The following is a 19,449-nucleotide window of genomic DNA, read 5'->3' as shown; positions in this document are numbered from 1 at the left end:
TGTCAGTCCATTTATTCAGTGGTCGTCGAAGAATCCTCAAATTGTTTGTTGGTGTGGAAGTTTCGCGCGAAAAAAAGCAAAAACAAACAAAGGCATGTTGAATTGTGGTTCGCAACTACTTTCGATGATTTTCATCAATAAAGGTCATGTTCGAAAGAAAAAAAAACTTGCGAGTAAATATGCAAGGACGTGAGCAAGAGCTATATTGCCCCCAGTGCAAATTACGCAACAGAAGAATAAAATGGTCAAGAACAACAATTTCCAACACTACGATTTGCAGAAAAGGAAGGAAATAGCAAATCAGAAAACACGGGAAAGGCGCGATCACAGGGCACGAGGTAGGGAAGCGTAGGAATCGCTTAGCACGTGTCCGCGTGCGTTTATGAAGCACCCGCCTAATATTTCACGAGCGCAACGCATAATTCGAAATTACGAGGCGACTGCTTCGTTTCTGGACGTTGCCAAAACTGAGCACAATTTCGGTTTAGCGAATGCACTTGCGCTAATCTATTACGTTTGTATCGCGATCTCCATGAAGGAGGCACCAGCTGCGCACTGCGGCAGTGAATTCGTAGAGCGAATAAAAATAAGTGATTTTTTTATTCCAAAAATATAATGAAATCAAACTTATTTGATTTTTGTTGAAGGCGCCTGTTGAAAAGTTTTGTTGAAGGCGTCTCGGGTGTAATCAGAACGTTAATTCTGATCAACAGGACTTCGATCGCAATTCTCCTAAACGTATAATTGCTGGTCACTGCGCAACCAGAGTGCAGCTTTTCCAACGGAATCATGGGTAGCTTTGCTCACAAACTGCAAAAGTGTTCGGTTAAAATATAATAATAAATAAAACCAAATCTTTGAACTCGCATGTTTTAGCGCGTTCGAAAATTATGAACTGCCGATATGGTACTCGACAATAAAAATATTTTTGAACCCATTTTAATGGATGACACAATGTTTACCAACGTTTGCCCGTATACTTTGAACACTGGATAAGCGGTGGCAATCCTAGGCCAATATGGCCAGCTCCCGGAAATGGCATAGCCAACTCTGGCAAAGAGTGGAACAACACTGGCTAACATGGCCCATGATAGCCAGGATTCGATTATGGCACAGCCAGCAATGGCAAACAGTGGGGCAATCCTGGCTAACCTGGCCCAAGATAGCCAGGATCTAATTACGGCTCAGCCAATAATGGTAAAGCGACGGACAACCAGGGCAATTGTTGGATGTGCTAAGGAGTGGCACAACCAATATCGGATGCTCACTGGCAACTCTGGGCCTAGTTAGGGCCACGCTTTGCCAGTGGATTTCCAATATTGGCCCGCTGCTGTGTGCTACCTGGGAACTAAGCTACCGCGGCGGGTTATATAGATAAGAAATATCAAAGTTCCCAGCACTGATTCCTGCGGATCCCAGAGTCCACACTGCAAGAATCAGAGCTACGGCCATTCGCATTTACAAAGTGTGTGCAGTTAGACAAGAAGCATTCGATCCTTCTTAAAACGTTAAGCTGAAGATTAAGCTTACTTAGTTTCAGAAGTAGTAGTCTGTGGCAAACCGTACCAAAAGCATTGGCGAAATCAATGAAAATCCAGTCAGTAATGAGTGAAGAGTCAAGGGCGGAAAACAAGTCATTCGTGCAGGCTAAGAGCTGAGTTTCACAAGAATAGTGCTTTCGGAAACCGTGCTTTTGAACACTGAAATCGAGTTATACCCTTGTTACATGGGCAGAGTTAACTGCGATTAGCATAACCACGGTCAATCATAACCGTGGTTAGCGTATGTTACATGGCGGACCAAACCGCAGTTACGTGACTAACCGCGGTTCTCGCGAACCGAGCTTGGCGACCTCGGTTTGCGTCGTTAACTGAGAACATGGTGGCGTCTGTGGACAGAAAGTGCCCGTAGGCGTCAGAGTTTCGAAAAGCGTATGAGCTGGTGCACTTCAGCAACATACTTTTTTCGCGTGAAATGACGTTTCAAGAGCAACACATTAAATGAGGCTGCACCAAAGCGCCGTCCGATGGCGCTTTGGTGCAGCCTCTGAGTGCCGTCCGACGGCGCTTTGGTGCAGCCTCTGAGTGCCGTCCGACGGCGCTTTGGTGCAGCCTCTGAGTGCCGTCCGACGGCGCAGCAACAGCGTACTGCAGCACCGTTCCGCAATGCTCGAGCTGCACATAGCGCTGTAATATCAAAAAAGGACCGCTCCCTGCACCGATCTTTAAAGTAGGCGACAAGAGCGCAACACTAGCTGCACCAGATTTCGCGAGCTGACTGCGGTGGTGCCGCCTGCGAGCGCGGCGGACGATGGCGCTCTGACAGTGCGCTACTCCCTAGTCGTTGCTAAGCCTAACTTGTTTCGCATCGAAGCCACAGTGGGCTGCGCTTTTGAATTTACCAGCGCTACAGTAAATTGTCTACTCATTGCACTGCCTTACTGACTACCCCATTGTCTCATGCTAAAAGAAAATATATGATCGATTTCAGTGACGGCTTAGCAGCGGAGCTAGCATGCAAGAGATCGGGTGTGCCGCGGTGCACCAGCGGCAGCTGGTACGCCCTAGCTTGTATCGGAGTTATTACTCCTACCGTGAACTTGGTACAGATCAGCGATCCTCGAAGAGGAATCATTTTTGACATTCCCTTATCCCAGGGCTTATTATTTACGACAGCATGAAAGCATAGCATGGTTTTCAGATGCTGGTGCCAGGGCTCCGTCGCAAAGGCATTGCCTTGGCGTGGATGGCTTTTCAGGAGGCGCGCCGATGTTTGTACTATGGCAGTGGAGGCAGTGCTGCCACCGGACGGCGCCGTCGGATGGCACTCTAGACACTGCGTTGTAAGGTATTTGCAAATGCTGCTTCACTCTGCTGATCATTGTGTCACTTCGTTCGTTGCACCCGGCCAGTGGATGCCAATACCGAGAACGGTAGCGAGCAGTGTGACAACGGCGAACCGCGGTTTGAGATAACCACAGTCAAGTTTGGTAACCACGGTTAACTCTGCCCGTGTAACAAGGATATTAGTCTCAAGGAAAGTTATAATATGGCTATAAATAACATGCTCCAGTAGTTTGCAAGGAATGCTTGTTAATGCGATGGGTCTGTAATTGGATGGGGAATTAACATCACCTGACTTGAAAATAGGAACCACCTTCCCCACTTTCCAGTCGTCCAGAGGTTCACCACATTCCAAGGACTGCGAAAAAAGTTTTGACAACAGTATCGAAGAATAAGCTTCAGTGTTTCTTAAAAATTTTGGGCTGACACCATCTTTGCCTGGTGAAGAAGAGCTTAATTTCATGCATTAATCTGCTTATTCCAGTCCAATCTATGATAAGATCCATGGTCTGGTAATCAAAATGGGAAACAATAGGAAGGGCAACAACTTTCTTTGGGAACAATAGTTTTGTCAGAAGCGAGTAATTCGATTTCTGACTTATCACCGCGAGCAACATTCCAAAATTTGCGCGGGTTTGAGGCAAGCATCGACGGCAGCGTTCGTTCAAAAAATGTGCGCTTCGCATTCCTAAGCCCCTTAGTGTACTCTGCTGCTGCTCGATGATAAGCCTCCCATCTTTCTTCAGACACAGATAACTTGGCTTTATGGGAAAATTCGTTTTTTTTCTTCAGTAATCGCTAGAGTGATGTTGTAAACAAAGGGGCATTAGAGAATTTTTTTATCCTGCATAAAAGAATAAATTGGTTAGTAAGCTGGATGATTTTCGATTTGAAGGTGAGCAAATTTTCTTGCACTGTACGCTCTGAAAACTGAAGAATTTGCTTGAAAAATCTGCTAGTCCTGTGTTGATAGAAGTATAGTCGACTTTCCCATAGTCCCTAGTAAACTTTTTGCTTACTTCTTGGCGAGGTGAAAGGTTCGTAATATTAAAATGAATAATGGAATGATCACTCAAACCAGGCAGAAGTGAAAGTGAGTGAGCGAGGTCCGGATGTACGGCAAGTACTAGGTCAAGGATACTGGCGCTAGATTGAGTAACACGCGTTGGACTTTTAACTAATTGATAAAGATTAAAGTCAGAGCATGTGCGAAGAAACGAAATGCATTTGAAGGAGCTGCAGTTTGCAAGCGGAAGATGCATGTCCCGATTAATGTTGGGAACGTTAAAGTCGCCCAGAACGAAGCTGGGTGATGATGGAAACTTCGTGTGCAATTACTTAGAACATCGTGAACATCCGACGAGAAACCATTAGATGAATTGGGAGGATGATAACATGTGACGAAAATAATATCTTTATAATTGAGGCGGATGTTCAAACAAGCCATTTCAAGCGGAGAAAGAACAGAAACATTGAAGGAAACAAGGTCATTATCGACTGCTATCAAAAAGCCACTGCCAAATCGCGTTCCCCGATCACGCTTGTAGAATTTATATTTTCGTGTGCAATTCAAGAATTCTTTATCGTTGTTTTTTGCGGAAAGCCAAGTTTCTGTAAGAATTACCACATCAGCTGAACAGGTGTAAATCAACGTTGACAGGGAATCATGTTTATTGCTAACGCTCCTAATGTTAGAAAAAAGAAAAGAGAAGCTACATTTGAACGACCGATGTCTGCTAACATCTAGCTACGATGACGACGGAGGGGCAGATGCACTAGAAGTTATTAAGCTAGTCTTGTCTGTGGAAAGTGCGCCACCAATACAGAGCTCACATACGCTGTCGGTGATGGGGCAGTAAATGTAACCTTAATTGTCGATAAATACTTTGTTGTGTTTCAGTGACTAAGCCCGTACAGTAGCTTTTGCAAAATCCACCAGCTTTCTGTGACTAGTGCTCACCGACTTCCTTGTGTTCTGAAATGTCTCTTGCTGCTGTTGTTCACCTCATAAAATAGCCCTTACCCACAAGGGGGATTGGCCATAACCAGGCGGTGACCACCTGTTATGCAAATTGCAGGTGGCAAACACGGGATGATATCTAAAATTGCTATACATTTGTGTTTTGTAATTGTGAAGCTGCAAACGCAATTACTGTGCAGAGTTTGGAAAACTCAAACCAAGTGCCTTGATGCATGGCCATATGATGAGTGCCGCATGTGCCTCAGAAGAAGGAACCGCTACAGATATTTCTTCACACATGTTTTATAGAGCCTACACGCAGTCTACGACTGTATAGGAATGGAGGGAGGATGCAGAAATACTGTGTGAAATGACTTCTGTAGTGTTAATCATAGCGACGGGTGTGTTCTGCATGAAATGCTGCAGAATAGTGCAGAATACCCGTCTTGTGATGGCCTTAATAGCACATCCTTTCTCACATATTCCGTAGGTTCTTGTGATGGAATGAAACTGCCGATAACGAGGAGATGCATGCTGTGCGCATGCTTTGCTGGCTGTATTCAGGTGCCTCACGCTGATGAAATTATTGATAAAAGTTCTTGCCAGGTGACGGCTGCTGATAAACTGTCTGAGGAGGGTGTAGCGAAGCTCACATTTTCCACTTATTCTCCTAGGACAGGCCACCTTCAGAGGATCTATTGCTATGCGCTTGGCTGCAGAATTTGAAAGCTACGCAGCCTATGTGGGCATGCATGAATTTTGAGCGACACGGGCGTTGACTCGCGATTGTGATGCCAACGAATGTGCGTGCACATATTCTCAATTCTGTTCTCACCACATGGTCACTGGCCCTCTTTCTTCGGTTTGGTTTGGTTTGGTTTATGGGGTTTAACGTCCCAAAGCGACTAAGGCTATGAGAGACGCCGTAGTGGAGGGCTCCGGAAATTTCGACCACCTGGGGTTCTTTAACGTGCACTGACATCGCACAGTACACGGGCCTCGAATTTCTCCTCCAAAGAAATTCAGCCGCCGCGGCCGGGTTCGAACCCGCGTCTTTCGGGACAGCAGCCGAGCACCATAGCCACTGAGCCACCGCGGCAGCTCTCTTTCTTCTCCTCTTCCACTTTCCCAATGCAGAGGAGCAGGTGGAATATTCATCTTTCCTGCCAATCTTTGTGCCCTTCCAAGCAATCAATTTGTCTTTCCTTTTTTAGAAGCTTCAAGTCCATAAAGGTACTATACGTAATCCATGTAAAAAAAATGATGCATCTCCATACTGGACAGTAGTTGTCACGGCTGTAAACTAAGATAATTTCGATTCATTTCAATTTATTTTCCAGTATACACTGGAACATTCTCCAGGCTCGTACGATCATATGATCGTATGAAGACTCCCTAAACATGACTCACACCACTGGTACCAGTGGTGGCGATGGCCAATCACATGCTGCGATATGAGTCTGATGATGTTGCGGTGCTCGTGCTGGTCATGTGACCTCATTAATTTTGCGCGGCAGCGGCAGCAATCCGACTATCGATTGTCAAACACTATTACAGTAAAACATGTAACTAAATGCATTGGTTGTGAATCCGCACTGTCACAGTGGACATGATAAATGTGAAAAAGTTTAGCAGAGTTTGTAGTGTAATATTCGTAGACTGAATTGTGGTACCCATAATTATTCTTCAAATTCCGCAGAAAAGAGTGCGTTGGCTATCGCTCGGCAGATATATGGTAGAAGGACAAATGCAATGGTGTACAGCGTGGCTGGCATTGAATGTTTATTTGTAAGTATTGAAAATAACTGGACTATGCTAACGTAGAAGCTGCTGTGTCTTAGCTTTAGCCCCCCCCCCCCCCGTTCTCTTACACTTCGCTGGGCTGCTGCCGCTAACAATTCTACACTAATAAGCAAGCATATGAAGGAGCTGTATTTGAAAGAAAAAATAGTAAAAGCATTCACAGCAACGTGCAGGAAGACGATGAGCATAATGAAAAGCACGTCAGATCAAGTAAGAGCAATGAGTTCTCTTAATTGCATAATTTCAACTCCAGTACCGTGTTTACGGTGGAGGTTGAGTAACCTACATAAACAGTTTGCTTTTTCCAAGCCAGTAACTTCTTTCTGTATACGTAATGTGTTACTTTTAATTCACGCTTTTGAAGAATGAATGAAGGAATGCGGGAGTGGGGTGGCAGACGCAAGTAAGGATCAACACAAAAACCCTTGTTTCTGAAATTCCTACCTTCCCTGCTCAAGCTTACGCTGAACGTTCACATCATGCACTGGCAACCATACTCTGAGTGATTCCGCCTGCTAGACGAGAGCGGACTTGCCGTCGATGGGGTACGTCGATTACGACCGCATCCACTCTACCTCGGCCACCGGATCTTGGAATTTTGGTGTGAATTGACTATATTCAGGAAGCGCTCGCCGCAAATATTAGGATATGAAAACCTTCAATGTTCAGCAGAAAGAGGGCAGCGAGAGGGCTACCCGCCTAGACAATGACAAAAAGGTCTTGGTTCTCAGAGGTGGCTTCAGCCAGTTGGATGAGTTGTAGTCTGCGGGTCAGAGCTCAGTAGTGAGGCCTCCCATGAGTCTTTCGACTTTATGTGTCGTCGCTCCCGAGGGGCATGAGGACACTCCAATAATATGTGCTCCAAGGTCGCCCTAAGTTCACAGTGTGGGCATTTTTCTGTCAACTGCCCTGGGTACATCAGACTCCAGAGGGCTGGGTTTGGAAATGTGCAAGTTTTAACCAGCGTGAGCTGATGGCTTCGTATCTAGTTAAGAACCTGCCTGCAGGAGGAGGCCTAGCTCATTGAAAATGATAGTGCTGCGTAATTTCTCTGTATCCCACCATGCGATCCCTGTCTGTCAAGACCACCTCACTCAGGTCCGCCCGGAAGGAAAAGCCTCGGGCCAACTCGTGCAGGGATGCGTGTGCTGGCGTCCAGACTAGCGTAATTTTTTGGTCTATTACTTGGTGTCTTAGAACTGTACTCGTCAGGAGGGGGGGGGGGATCCGACCCCTGCTGAAATCTAGTACGGCAACAATGGAGTCACTGATGATATACATTGCTTTTCTGCCAACACAAGCCAGTGCTACGGCAACTTCCTCTGCAGTCTCTGAGTTAGTTGACAGTATCATCATCATCATCAACCTGACTACGCCCACTGCGGGGCAAAGGCCTCTCACATGTCTCTCCAATTAACCCTGTCCTTCGCCAGTTGCCGCCACTCTACCCCGGCAAACTTCTTAATCTCAGCCGCCCACCTAACTTTCTGCCGTCCCCAGTTACGCTTGCCTTCTCCTGGAGTCCACTCCGTTACCTTTAAGGATCAGCGGTTATCTTGCCTTCACATTACATGCCCTGCTCAAGCCCACTTCTTCCTCTTGATTTCAACTAGGATGTCATTAACCCACATTTGTTCTCTCACCCATTCCGCCCGCTTCTGATCCTTTAACGTTACACCTATCATTTTTCTTTCCATGGTTTGCTGCTTTGTCCTTAACTTAGACTGAACCCTCTTTGTTAGCCTCCACGTTTCTGCCCCACAGGTGAGTACCGGTAAGATACAGCTGTTGTATATTTTTCTCTTGAGGGATAATGGTAAACTGCCATTCATGATCTGATAGAACCTACCATATGCACTCCACCCCATTCTTATTCGTCTAGTTATTTCCCTCTCGTGATCCGGATCAGCTGTCACTACCTGCCCTAAATAGACATATTCTCTTACTACTTCCCAGCACCACGCCATTAATTGTGAACTGCTGTTCTATTGCTAGACTGTTGAATATTACTTTGGTTTTCTGCATGTTAATTTTTAGCCCCACTGTTCTGCTCTGCCTGTCTAATTCATTGATCATGCTTTGCAGTTCACGTCCTGAGTGACTTAGCAAGGCATTGTCATCAGCAAATCGCAGATTACTTAGGTATTCTCCATTAACTCTTATCCCCAACTGTTCCCATTTCAGGCCCCGGAATACCTCCTGTAAAGAGGCAGTGAATAGCATAGGCAAGATTGTGTCTCCCTGCCAGACACCTTTCCTTATTGGAATTTTATTGCTGACTTTATGGAGAACTATGGTAGCTGTGCACTAAGCCCTATGACATCCCTATTAATGCCCGCTAATTCCTCAAGCAGCAGTGCTTAACTAGCCTCACGGGATAAGGTTCTTGCGTTAAACGTTGCTAGGTTCAGTTTCCAATGGTGACCTGTCCGGAGCCAATGATTCTTTACACCCTCCGCTGCGTCACAGGTCTGACCGCCGCCCCATATAGAGGCACTTATTTTTAGGAGTTGGTTATTATTTACGACTGCGAGGGTGATCGTATTATTACCATGCTCCGTGGCACCCACGTAGACCACGTCCTCATCTTTACAGGAGAGGAAGTATTTCTCAAGCGCTTGTGTCCGTTTGGCCTGGCACAGAGAGTTTGGTTTATGGTTTATGGGGTTTAACGTCCCAAAGCGACTGAGGCTATGAGAGACGCCGTAGTGAAGGGCTCCGGAAATTTCGACCACCTGGGGTTCTTTAACGTGCACTGACATCGCACAGTACACGGGCCTCTAGAATTTCTCCTCCAAAGAAATTCCAGCCGCCGCGGCCGGGATCGAACCCGCGTCTTCCGGGTCAGCAGCCGAGCACCATAACCGCTGAGCCACCGCGGCGGCTGGCACAGAGAGCGATGAATAGAATCCATATTCCTGGGTAGTGGTGGTACAATATTGCTCTGAACTTCTTTGAGCCTGTCGACTTTGGCGGTTGTGCTGTTGTCATGACTCAGATGGAGTCTAGAATGGCCCTGCCGGTTGTGCTTAATTTGGGGCGTTCTTACGGCTTGCATAATTTTTTCCAGGGTATTGTGCATGCCTAGCTCTAGGAGGCGGTGAGTGGATGTATGGAAGGCATCCGTAGAGCTCTACTTCATGCACTGCCTGATAATTCCATCTGTCTTTTCATTTTATGCCCCTTTAAGATCGAGGAAGTGGGCAGCACGTGAGATATGGCTAACTACGATGGCCTGTACTAGCTGAAAGAGATTGTGCTCCTTCATGCCATGCCTCCTGTTACCAATCCACTGAGTGACGAGTATCGTTTGTTGTGCACTGTCCTTCATCTTAGCTCGATGACAATGCAGAACTCGAAGTACTAGACAGCTGCGTTCATATATGGGAGGCCAAAGCTAGTACGGAAAAGCGATTAAAGAAACAAAAGTGGAATTGCAATCTCAGAATACGCCTAAAATGCCATAACAAAGAGGTCGAGGAATATCCATTTCAACTCAGCAATCACAACTGGGGAACAATATGCGACCATATGGAGGGCAACATCCCGCTCGCTAAAACATGGAGCCTCCTTCATCATCTCCTGAATCCAGATGGTAGAAAGTTAACACAGCGTCAAAATTTCCAGAAATTTGGTCGTAAATGTGAGGGTTCAAAACAAGAACTCCTCGATGCAATTCTTTGCCGATACATAGGATCCACCTCCACAACTTCCTGTCGGTGAAACTCACTTGCATGGCAAAGGTGCGTACTATACAGAAAAAAAAAAATTGGCTGTAGTTTAGCTCTGGTCAAACCTGGAGTGACACGATAGCTACAGCTGGCCGAGTGGAACTCGCTGAGTCGAACTGCAAAGTCAGTCTTTCGCCGCTGCGTTTTGCTGGGCATTCGTTGTTTGGCTAGGCATTCTACTTCATCTTCATCCCTGGACGTGGATTCACAGTTACTGCATAACTCCTTTCCTCAAATTAATTTTCTTCATTACGGCCCCTCTTTCTCTTTCTTCTTTCACTCCCACTTCCTCCCTCCCTATACAAACGGATGACGGGTGTCCACCGAGGTATGCAAGACAGTTACTGCGTATTTTCCTTTCCTCAAATAAAATTTTCAGTTTCTTTATTACGGCCCTTCTTTCTTCTTTCACTCCCACTTCCTCCCTTCCTGTAAGGTGCGGTGAGGGCGTCCACTGAGATGACAGAGAATTACTGCATCATTAATTAGTGAGCTACAGGACATGACTACGCTTAGGCTTTGCTGTGGTTAAGCAATGCAATGCTACTGATGATTTCCTTGGGTAATCTCTGACGTCGTCAAATCGATTACGGGTGTCTACAGAGATATGTGAGACATTTACTGTGTCATTTCCTTCCCTCAAATTCATTTCCTTCATCATTTCCTGTTTCTTTTTTCACTCCCTCCCTTCCTCAACAAACGGAAGACGCGTGTCCACTGCAGTCATGGGGATACGGCCGAGGTGTGACCACGCTCAACAAGGCAGAGTGGCTGGCGTAGTGAAGCTATCGCTTCAAAAGTATGAGGTGTGCAACGCATGCGGACGGTTGGGCCACCACAAAGATGTTTGCTCGGACCCTGACACCGTCAAGTGTCGAAGATGCGGAGTGGAGGGTCTGGAATTGGGCCATACTTGGGAAGTGAAGTGTCAGCTCTGTGGCAAAAATCACCTCCTCGGCGACAATAAATGCAGGGAAATCTACAGGACTTCCTATCTCACCAAGAAACAGAAGTGGGAGCGAAAAATTGCCCAGCAACAGCAGCAGCAAATATCTGACGGAACTCCGGAAGGCAATTCCAGATGACGGGACTCCTGAGGCCGGCGTGGGGATTTCCATGCTGAGAGCGGAGACTTTCGAACACGGAGCGGGGACTTGCCGCGATCAATGCAGACTACCAGCTGGAGCCGTCCAAGCTCCCGTGGCAGCGGGCGATCCGGTTCCGAAGCCAGGGCCAGCTTCAGGAACCCACTGAACCCGTGGGCACTGTTTCGGTAGCCGATCCTCTCAGACTAAAAATGAGAAGGTTAAGGGAATAGAAAATTTAAAGAAGGAAGTCGGTGAACTTAAGGAGGTCATTAAGGAAATCACTCAGGAGCTTCACCAACCTAGACTACAGGCAAATTCAGGATCCCCCCCACCTCAGCAGGCATTCCTCTCAAAACGGGCAGCTCAACCTGCAACCCCCCCCCCCCCCCCCGGTTTAAAATGTGGTCAAACCATCCCCGGCACCGGAGACAGTAAAACAGTCAAGGAAAAGATGGTCATTGGGACTGTACCAATTAGCCCCCCGCCCTTCCCCCCGCAGAAATGGAGGGGTGGGGAGACGGATAAGCTGGTGGCATTAGAACGGACTAGACGCCAAGTTTCAGGCCAGATTCGAAAGAATCGAGATCAGCATGACCGAAATTATGGGTGTCCTAAAACAGATCTTGTGGCGGGAGCAGTGCTGCACTAGACAAAGAAGAGTGAGGCAAGACACGATGCTGAGAGCTGGCATAAAGTGCTCATGTCAGCACCCAACAAGTTAAGAAGCCTGTGCACCAAAGTTCACAGCGAGCAAAGAAAAAATCAATGCAAGAAAAGCACCGGTCATAACATGTGAATTGTGTGAAAAGCGTGGTTTATGAAATACCTTTGTCATGTGGACGCACCTACATTGGCCAAACAGAGCGCTGTTTGAATGAACCGCTTCAAGAACACAAAAGATCCCTAAAGGATGCCATCAGCAGTGAATTAGCAAAACATTGCAGCGAGCATGAATGTGCTCCACAGCTTAGCAACACAATGGTCATCACGTCATATTTTTATCAACGGAACAGGGAGATTCAAGAATCCTTCAACATCCGACAAAAGAGCAATGTTTGCGTCAGCATACCTTCGATAGTGCTTCATGACAGCAAAATTGGTTATCTGCGTGATTTGTTTTAATCTTTTACCCCGTGTACATCTTTTGTGTTTTTATACTTCTGTCCTTTCCTTCTTGAATGAGCGAGATGTATATATTCGATGAACATGCATTAAAAATCTGGTTGTTAGCATCATGTCCCGCCACTCTCTTCTTTGTCTCGTGGTGCGCTGCTCCTGCCACAAGATCATGCACCAACCAGCCCAACTTTTCACCTTGTCCTAAATCAGACTCAGGAACACCTTAAACACATGAACGCGGCCTCTGCTGCGGAGAGGCAGGCAATAGTTGAAAAAAAGATTTGACCAATCCCAATATGGCCAGAACTTCAATAGCGAAAACTCGACCTTGTGGCAGTGGAACTGCCGAGGGTTCCCACAAATGCGAGCGCTTGTCCTACAGTAGCTCTAACAAGAAATTCAGAATCCTTTGGCAATAGCCCTGCAAGAAGCAGGCAAGGGCGTGGTTAAATATTCATATCAAGCGTTTACTAGTGACTGCGGGGAAAAAATCCCGGGCTACTACATTCTTCAAAAGGAATGCAGCGGCAATTGCACACGAAATCAATTCTCCTGACGTTGAGACGGTTCTCATCGAAATTCGCACGGGTAGGAAAGAGGAGCCCTGTATTTTCCTGCTAAAGATTCACAGCACCCCCATCAGCACAAGATTAGGTTCAGGGCCCTCTTTCGCAAAGCGATCAAGGTGGCAAGAACCAATCCCCTGCTAACTGTAGGGGACTTTCATGCGGACCACCAACTGTGGGGATACAATACGCATGACCCAAAGGGAAGGCAGCTGTGGGAAGACTTTCACGAACTGGGCCTCACCCTGCAAACAGACCTGGGCTGTCCGACCAGGGTGAGCAACAGCGTGAGCATCGGCACTACCCCAGACCTAACCTTCACGAAAAGCGTAGAGGAGGAGGCAGAAAGGCTGGCAGGTTAAATGCCCAGTAACCGATATAACCTCACATCGACATCAGCAGGATATTTACGCTGGACATTAGACACCTCCACCAGACCTCCAGTTTAGTACCGTTTACCAAAAATCCACGTACCTACAACACCAAAATTCGTGTCCAGTCCAAGGTATAGTACCTTGTACAGACATCCAGCTCGATATTTACCAGATATTTGTGCATGGTGTAAGCATGCCCAGTCTACGTAGTCTAGACATCTATATAAATAGTATATGACTACATATAGACCAATAATTTCTCTTAAATACTGCAGCTGTAATAACTGAAAAATTCTGCATTACAAAAATTGTTGATGTCCTCATCCTACTATTCTTTGGGTCATCTCTTGCCTAGAGGCTTCCACTATAGCATGCTACGATAATGCTAACATAATGCTCTTCTGTTCGCAATGCCAGCGGACTGTCACGGGAAAAAATGCTCGAGGGACAGAGGAATGAAGACCTTATATTTTTGTAATGCAGCACATAAATCATGGGTGCTTGCAACCCATGCTTTACACAATTACGCACGCTTTACGAAAAAAAAATTAACTGTGGTTTACCTCTGGTTAAACCTGGAGTGACACGAGAGCTACACCTGGCCAAGTCGCTGAGTCGAACTGCAAAGTCAGTCTTTCGCCGCTGCATTTCGCTGGGCATTCCTTGTTTGGCTGGGCATTCCTACTTCATCTTCATCCCTGGACGTGGATTCACAGTTACTGCGCAATTTCCTTTCCTCAAATTCATTTTCTTCATTAGGGCCCCTCTTTCTTCTTTCACTCCCACTTCCTCCCTTCCTCTACAAACAGATGGCGGGTGTCCACTGCAGCCACGGGCATACAGACGAGGTGCAACCACGCTCGACGAGGCAAAGTGGCTGGCGCTTTGCTTTGGCAAAGCGCTTGCTTTGGCTTCAAAACACAATTGCATTTTTTCCTTGACCCATGCCGGCTTTATTTCAACTACGATGTTATTAACTTAAGTTAAAAACATCCTAGTCGAAATAACAAACAGGCATGGGCAGTGCAAGTAACGTGAAGGCAGCTAACCGATTGTCATTAAGGGTAACGGGCTGGATTTAGAGAGAAAGCAAGCACAGCCGAAAGGATCAGGTCAGGTGGGCAGGTGAGGTTTCGAGGTTTGCTGGGATAGGGTGGCTGCCGCTGGCACAGGACAGGTTTAAGTGGGGAAATTTTTGGCCAGCAATGGACATTGGCTGGTGATTTTTGGACATTGGCTGGTGGTTTACTCTCAAGAAAGATGAGGTCACACATTCATCTGCACAAATGCCAAAGCTTTCCTCAGTTCAACATACCAGTAGTTAGTTATCATTGCTAGCACGACTACCAGTTTTAGCATATTTTTGAAAAAAATTTAATCCAAAATATTGAATTGAACCAATTTGTGTACTTTAAATAGTTGGATATGTTGAATAAAACACGCTTAATCGAAAAAAAATAGTTATCATAATACTGGCTGCTGATTTATAAAAAAAATTTTTAGTGTGGCCTTCCACCTTAAGCTGAGATAGCTTGCTTTGGCTGCAGCGCAAGGTATAAAAGTAAGAATAGTAACGAAATAACATTGCGAATCCTGACCAAAGTTGTAGAGATTGCCGAGATGGCAGGGTTGCAGAGTTGGGCCGGCTACTAGGCCTAGCCTGGACCCATGCTAGCGGACGGAGCCGCAGCAGTGAACGCTCTCAAGACCGGAAGCCAAAGACCCTTTATTGACGCCAGCGTCTCTATTTATAGAGCTGAACCAGCGCCCTCTACATCTCCCCTTCCCGACACATTGACCCCCATCACGCACACGACACAGCTCACTGTCACACAGTCTGCGAGGTTCAGTCACACAGGTTCACAGGTTCAGTCTGCTCGGTGTCCTCACACGTCGGCCGGATCTTGTAGTGCGCCCAGGTGGTGACGAAGAGGGGAGAGCGTCCAGGACTTCTTCTGGCGAAGACTGAAGCATCTCACGATGAGGTGAGGGACCGTGCAACCCTCGAGCTGGTGTAGAAACAGGGCTGCTGTCAAGTGCATTTGTCGGTGACGACAGCGTGCTTGAACCCTGAGGTTCAGTGCTTGCACCCGATGACTCCTCTGATGCTGCTTGAGTCTGAGTAGGCAAGGTCGAGTGCCCGTTCTCATTCCACACAAGCTCTGTCGACTGCGGAACAGAAATGTCATTGACAAAAGGCATCAAATGAATCCTGTTGCGGACTAGAACCTTAGTCGGCGTCTCCACCACATAGCAGCGCGGTCGGGCTCCTGGACTAAGTACCACCGCAGGAGTTTTTACGTTTCGGACCCAAACACGATCCCCAGCTTCTAGATCTCTCTGACGACTGGCTGCATGCCTTTTGTCGTAATGCTTCTTCTGAAGCTGGCGAGCCTGCCGATCCCTGGAGTGGAAAGTCGTAGATGACGGCCATTTGAGTCTCAACTGGCACTTAGCCATTGGCAACCTTGTTCTCAATCTTCTACCTAACAATAGCTGCGCTGGGCTGTAACCAGTGACACCCGGAGTATTACGATAGGCCAACAATCCCAGAAATGGATCTGAAGACTTGGTGAAGATGTCTTTGATGGTGCGAACCATTCGCTCAACTTCACCGTTCGATTGCGGGTAATTAGGGCTTGACGTTCTATGTTCGAAACCATACTGACCCGCAAAGGAGGAAAAGAGCTTTGAAGAGAACTGAGGTCCATTGTCGCTTCTTACTAGCTTGGGTATGCCGAATCGAGCAAAGATGCTTTTGATGGCATTTATAACATCAACAGAAGTTGTATTCTTCAGGTGAATGACATCTGGATATCTCGAGTAATAGTCGACTACCAACAGATAATCATGACCTCTGTGCTTGAACAAATCTATGCCAACCTCCTCCCATGGCATCAAAGGAGTTTTCGTAACCATAAGTGGCTCCTGACGAGGGATTCGTGTTGAAGCACATTGTCGGCACATGAGTACCTTGTCACGGATCTGTTGAGACATGCCAAACCACCAAACAGCTTCTTGCGCCCGTTGACGTGTTCTATTGATACCCTGGTGACCTTCGTGGAGAAGTTCTAATGTCACCTTTTGGAGAGAAGCAGGGATGACAAGTCTATGGTCCTTAAAGAGAATATTATCTATGAGGGACAAATCACCTCTATACTCCCAATACTTTTTCATATATTGTGGAAGCCTTTCCTTACGCGGCCAACCCTGAGTACAGTATTGAGTTAAAAGGGTACATTCTCCATCCTGCTGTTGATGGCTGCGAACATCATCAGGACTGATTAGACGAGTCTCAGTGATTGCTGAAATATGCAGCTGTAAGAATTTTTCGACCATATCCACTTGTTGGGGAGGTGAAGCTACTGGAGTGCGAGACAGCGTGTCTGCAGTAGCAAGCTGCTTGCCAGGCACATAAACAACTCGGAACTGATATCGCATCAGTTTGATACGGAACCTCTGAATCCTAGGTGGCATCATGTCAAGATCTGATTTCCCTAGAAGAGTTACTAGAGGTTGATGATCCGTTTCCACAATAAATGAGATACCACGAATGAACTGGTCAAACCGGTAAATTGCCCATGTCACTGCTAGAGCCTCTTTTTCGGTCTGGCTGTAGCGTTTTTCTGCCTCTGACAGAGCACGAGACGCAAATGGTACAGGACGTAGCTCACAAGTGGGCTGTTCTTGCAAAAGAATTGTGCTAATGCAAAAAGAGCTGGCATCACATGACAGAGTGGTGTTGTAGCTTGTATGATACTTAGCTACACACAGTGAAGACGTGAGCATTGACTTGACCTTGTTGAATGCTAACTCTTGCATAGGACCCCAGTACCAGTCGCTATGCTTATTTAGAAGTTCTCTAATCGGTGCTGTAGCCTGTGACAGATTTGGAAGGAAGCTACCAATGTGATTCACCATACCAAGAAACCGGCGAACACTATGGACATCTGTCGGAGTTGGTAAAGAACGGATAGCTTCAAGCTTGTCAGGACTCGGAGAAATACCATTTTTACTCACAACTACGCCTAGAAATTCTATTTGCCGTTGGCCAAAACTACATTTGTTTTTGTTAAGCTTTACACCTGCTTTGCTTAGACGATCCAGAACTTCAGATAACTTCTGGTCGTGTTCCTCTTTATCTTTCCCAAAAACAAGAATATCATCAATCATATTAACAACATTAGATTGGCCTTCCAAGATTCTAGCCATTTCCCTTTGAAAGAATTCCGGAGCAGATGTTATTCCAAACGGTAAACGACAGTAGCAGTAACGACCAAAAGGCGTGATGAATGTAGTGAATTCCTGACAATCTTCCGAAAGACGGATTTGATGAAATCCAGCAGTGGCGTCCAGCTTTGAGAAAACTTTGGCATTACCTAGTTGTCCTAGGACCCATTCAACCGTAGGTAAAACGTGCCTTTCCCTGAGAACCTCCTTATTAAGTTTGGTCAGATCCACACAGAGGTGGTATCCACCTGAAACTTTTGGAACTACCACCAAGCCTGCACACCATGCCGTTGGCTTGTCAATACGCCTAATAACTCCCTGTCTTTCAAGTGAGTCAAGTTCATCTTTAACCACGTTATGGAGGGGCAGGGGAATCCTACGTGGGACGCTCAGAGCAAAAGGTACAGCGTTCGGTTTTAGTCGGATAGTGTACTCCGCACCAAAAGTCCCTATGCCATCAAAAATATCCTGCGTCGGCAACTGACCAGGAGAATGAGAAGGAGGAGCCTGACTTACTTGCGAACGTGCCAGCGCATCAACGAAATGAACAACTCCAAGAGCTGTGATGGCTGGATAACCCAGAAGTGGCGTCGACTGCGATGGCAGGACGTAGACTCTCTGCTGCGAAGTGCGACCTTTCCATTCGAGGGTAGCTAAAAATTGACCAGCAACCCTCAACTGCCGGTTGTCTGGACCGGTGAGGCGACCCTCCGGCGCGTCCAGCCGCGACGGAATACCTGGAAAGGTGGCGGGAACCACAGTCACTTCTGCACCAGAGTCCACTTTAAATTCAAGAGGAAGTCCGTTGACCTTGACACACACGAACTTGGCGTTCTCCGTCTTCTCCTTCTCGATAGGATGCACAGAAATGGAGTGCGAGTGTCTTGCGGATGAGCGTTGCTTGGAGACGCAGACGTTCTCAAAATGACCCTTCTTTTTGCAGAATCTGCATGCAGCGTTCCGCGCAGGGCAATTATCACGTGTGTGAGCTTCGCGTCCGCAGAAGTTGCAGGGTTTTTCCGAAGCGTTTCGACGAGCGTTTCTCTGAATGGATTTGCGACGCGCGGTGGCGTCCACATGCACAGGCAAAGTACCGTTGTGAGCTCGTTCCTGGCTTTCCTTCTGCGCGTCCTCATACAAGCGTGCATGTAAAAGCGCCTTCTCGAGAGTCAAATCCGGCGTTCGGCAAAGCTGTTCCGAAAGCTTAGTGTCGAACAGGCCAACAACGAAGCGGTCACGAACCAGCCTGTCTTCCACGCTGGAAGAGCCGTAGTTGCATTTCTTTACCATCGAACGCAGGGTGGAATAGAACGCGTCCACGCTCTCGGATGGTTGTTGTACACGCTTATGGAAGCGAAAGCTTTCATGAACTTCGTTCACAGGATGTATGAAGTGAGCCGTGAAGCGTCGTTTAACTTCTGCATACGACGCGCTTTCCAGCTCGGTGAGCCCAAGAGAAGAGAGGATGCGGCGCGCTTGAACACCCATGCAATAAAGAAGTGTGCGAATCCTTACTTCGTCCGTTGCTGAAGACGCACCCGTGGCGACAGCAAAATCTTCAAATTGCTCCACCCACGATGACCAGGAGGCCGGGTCATCGAAGTCGAACGCTGGTGGCGGCGCTAGGCCAGACAAACCCGCGAATCGAGGTTGCGTCTCAGTCGAAGACGACGCGTCCATGGCGCTGCAGATGGTGACTAGCATTTTAAACCACCTGCGCCCAGTTGAGTCAGAA

General features: G+C 47.0%; 1 long non-coding RNA gene across 1 annotated transcript; it reads right to left on the bottom strand.

The window, feature by feature from the left end:
- Positions 1-17,219: 17,219 nt before the first annotated feature.
- On the bottom strand, positions 17,220-19,403 carry LOC149356903 (uncharacterized). Its single transcript, XR_016291711.1, has 2 exons — positions 19,230-19,403; positions 17,220-18,451 (listed from the first exon to the last, which is right to left on the bottom strand). It is a non-coding gene; the product is annotated as an uncharacterized LOC149356903 (long non-coding RNA).
- Between the last annotated feature and the right edge of the window lie 46 nt (positions 19,404-19,449).

Source organism: Amblyomma mixtum, chromosome 3 (genome assembly GCF_055824585.1).
Source record: "Amblyomma mixtum isolate Tamu chromosome 3, ASM5582458v1, whole genome shotgun sequence".
In the NCBI taxonomy this organism is placed as follows: Eukaryota; Metazoa; Arthropoda; class Arachnida; order Ixodida; family Ixodidae; genus Amblyomma; species Amblyomma mixtum.
The sequence above is the reverse complement of the archived record's forward strand: the minus strand, read 5'-3'. Positions and strand labels throughout refer to the sequence as shown.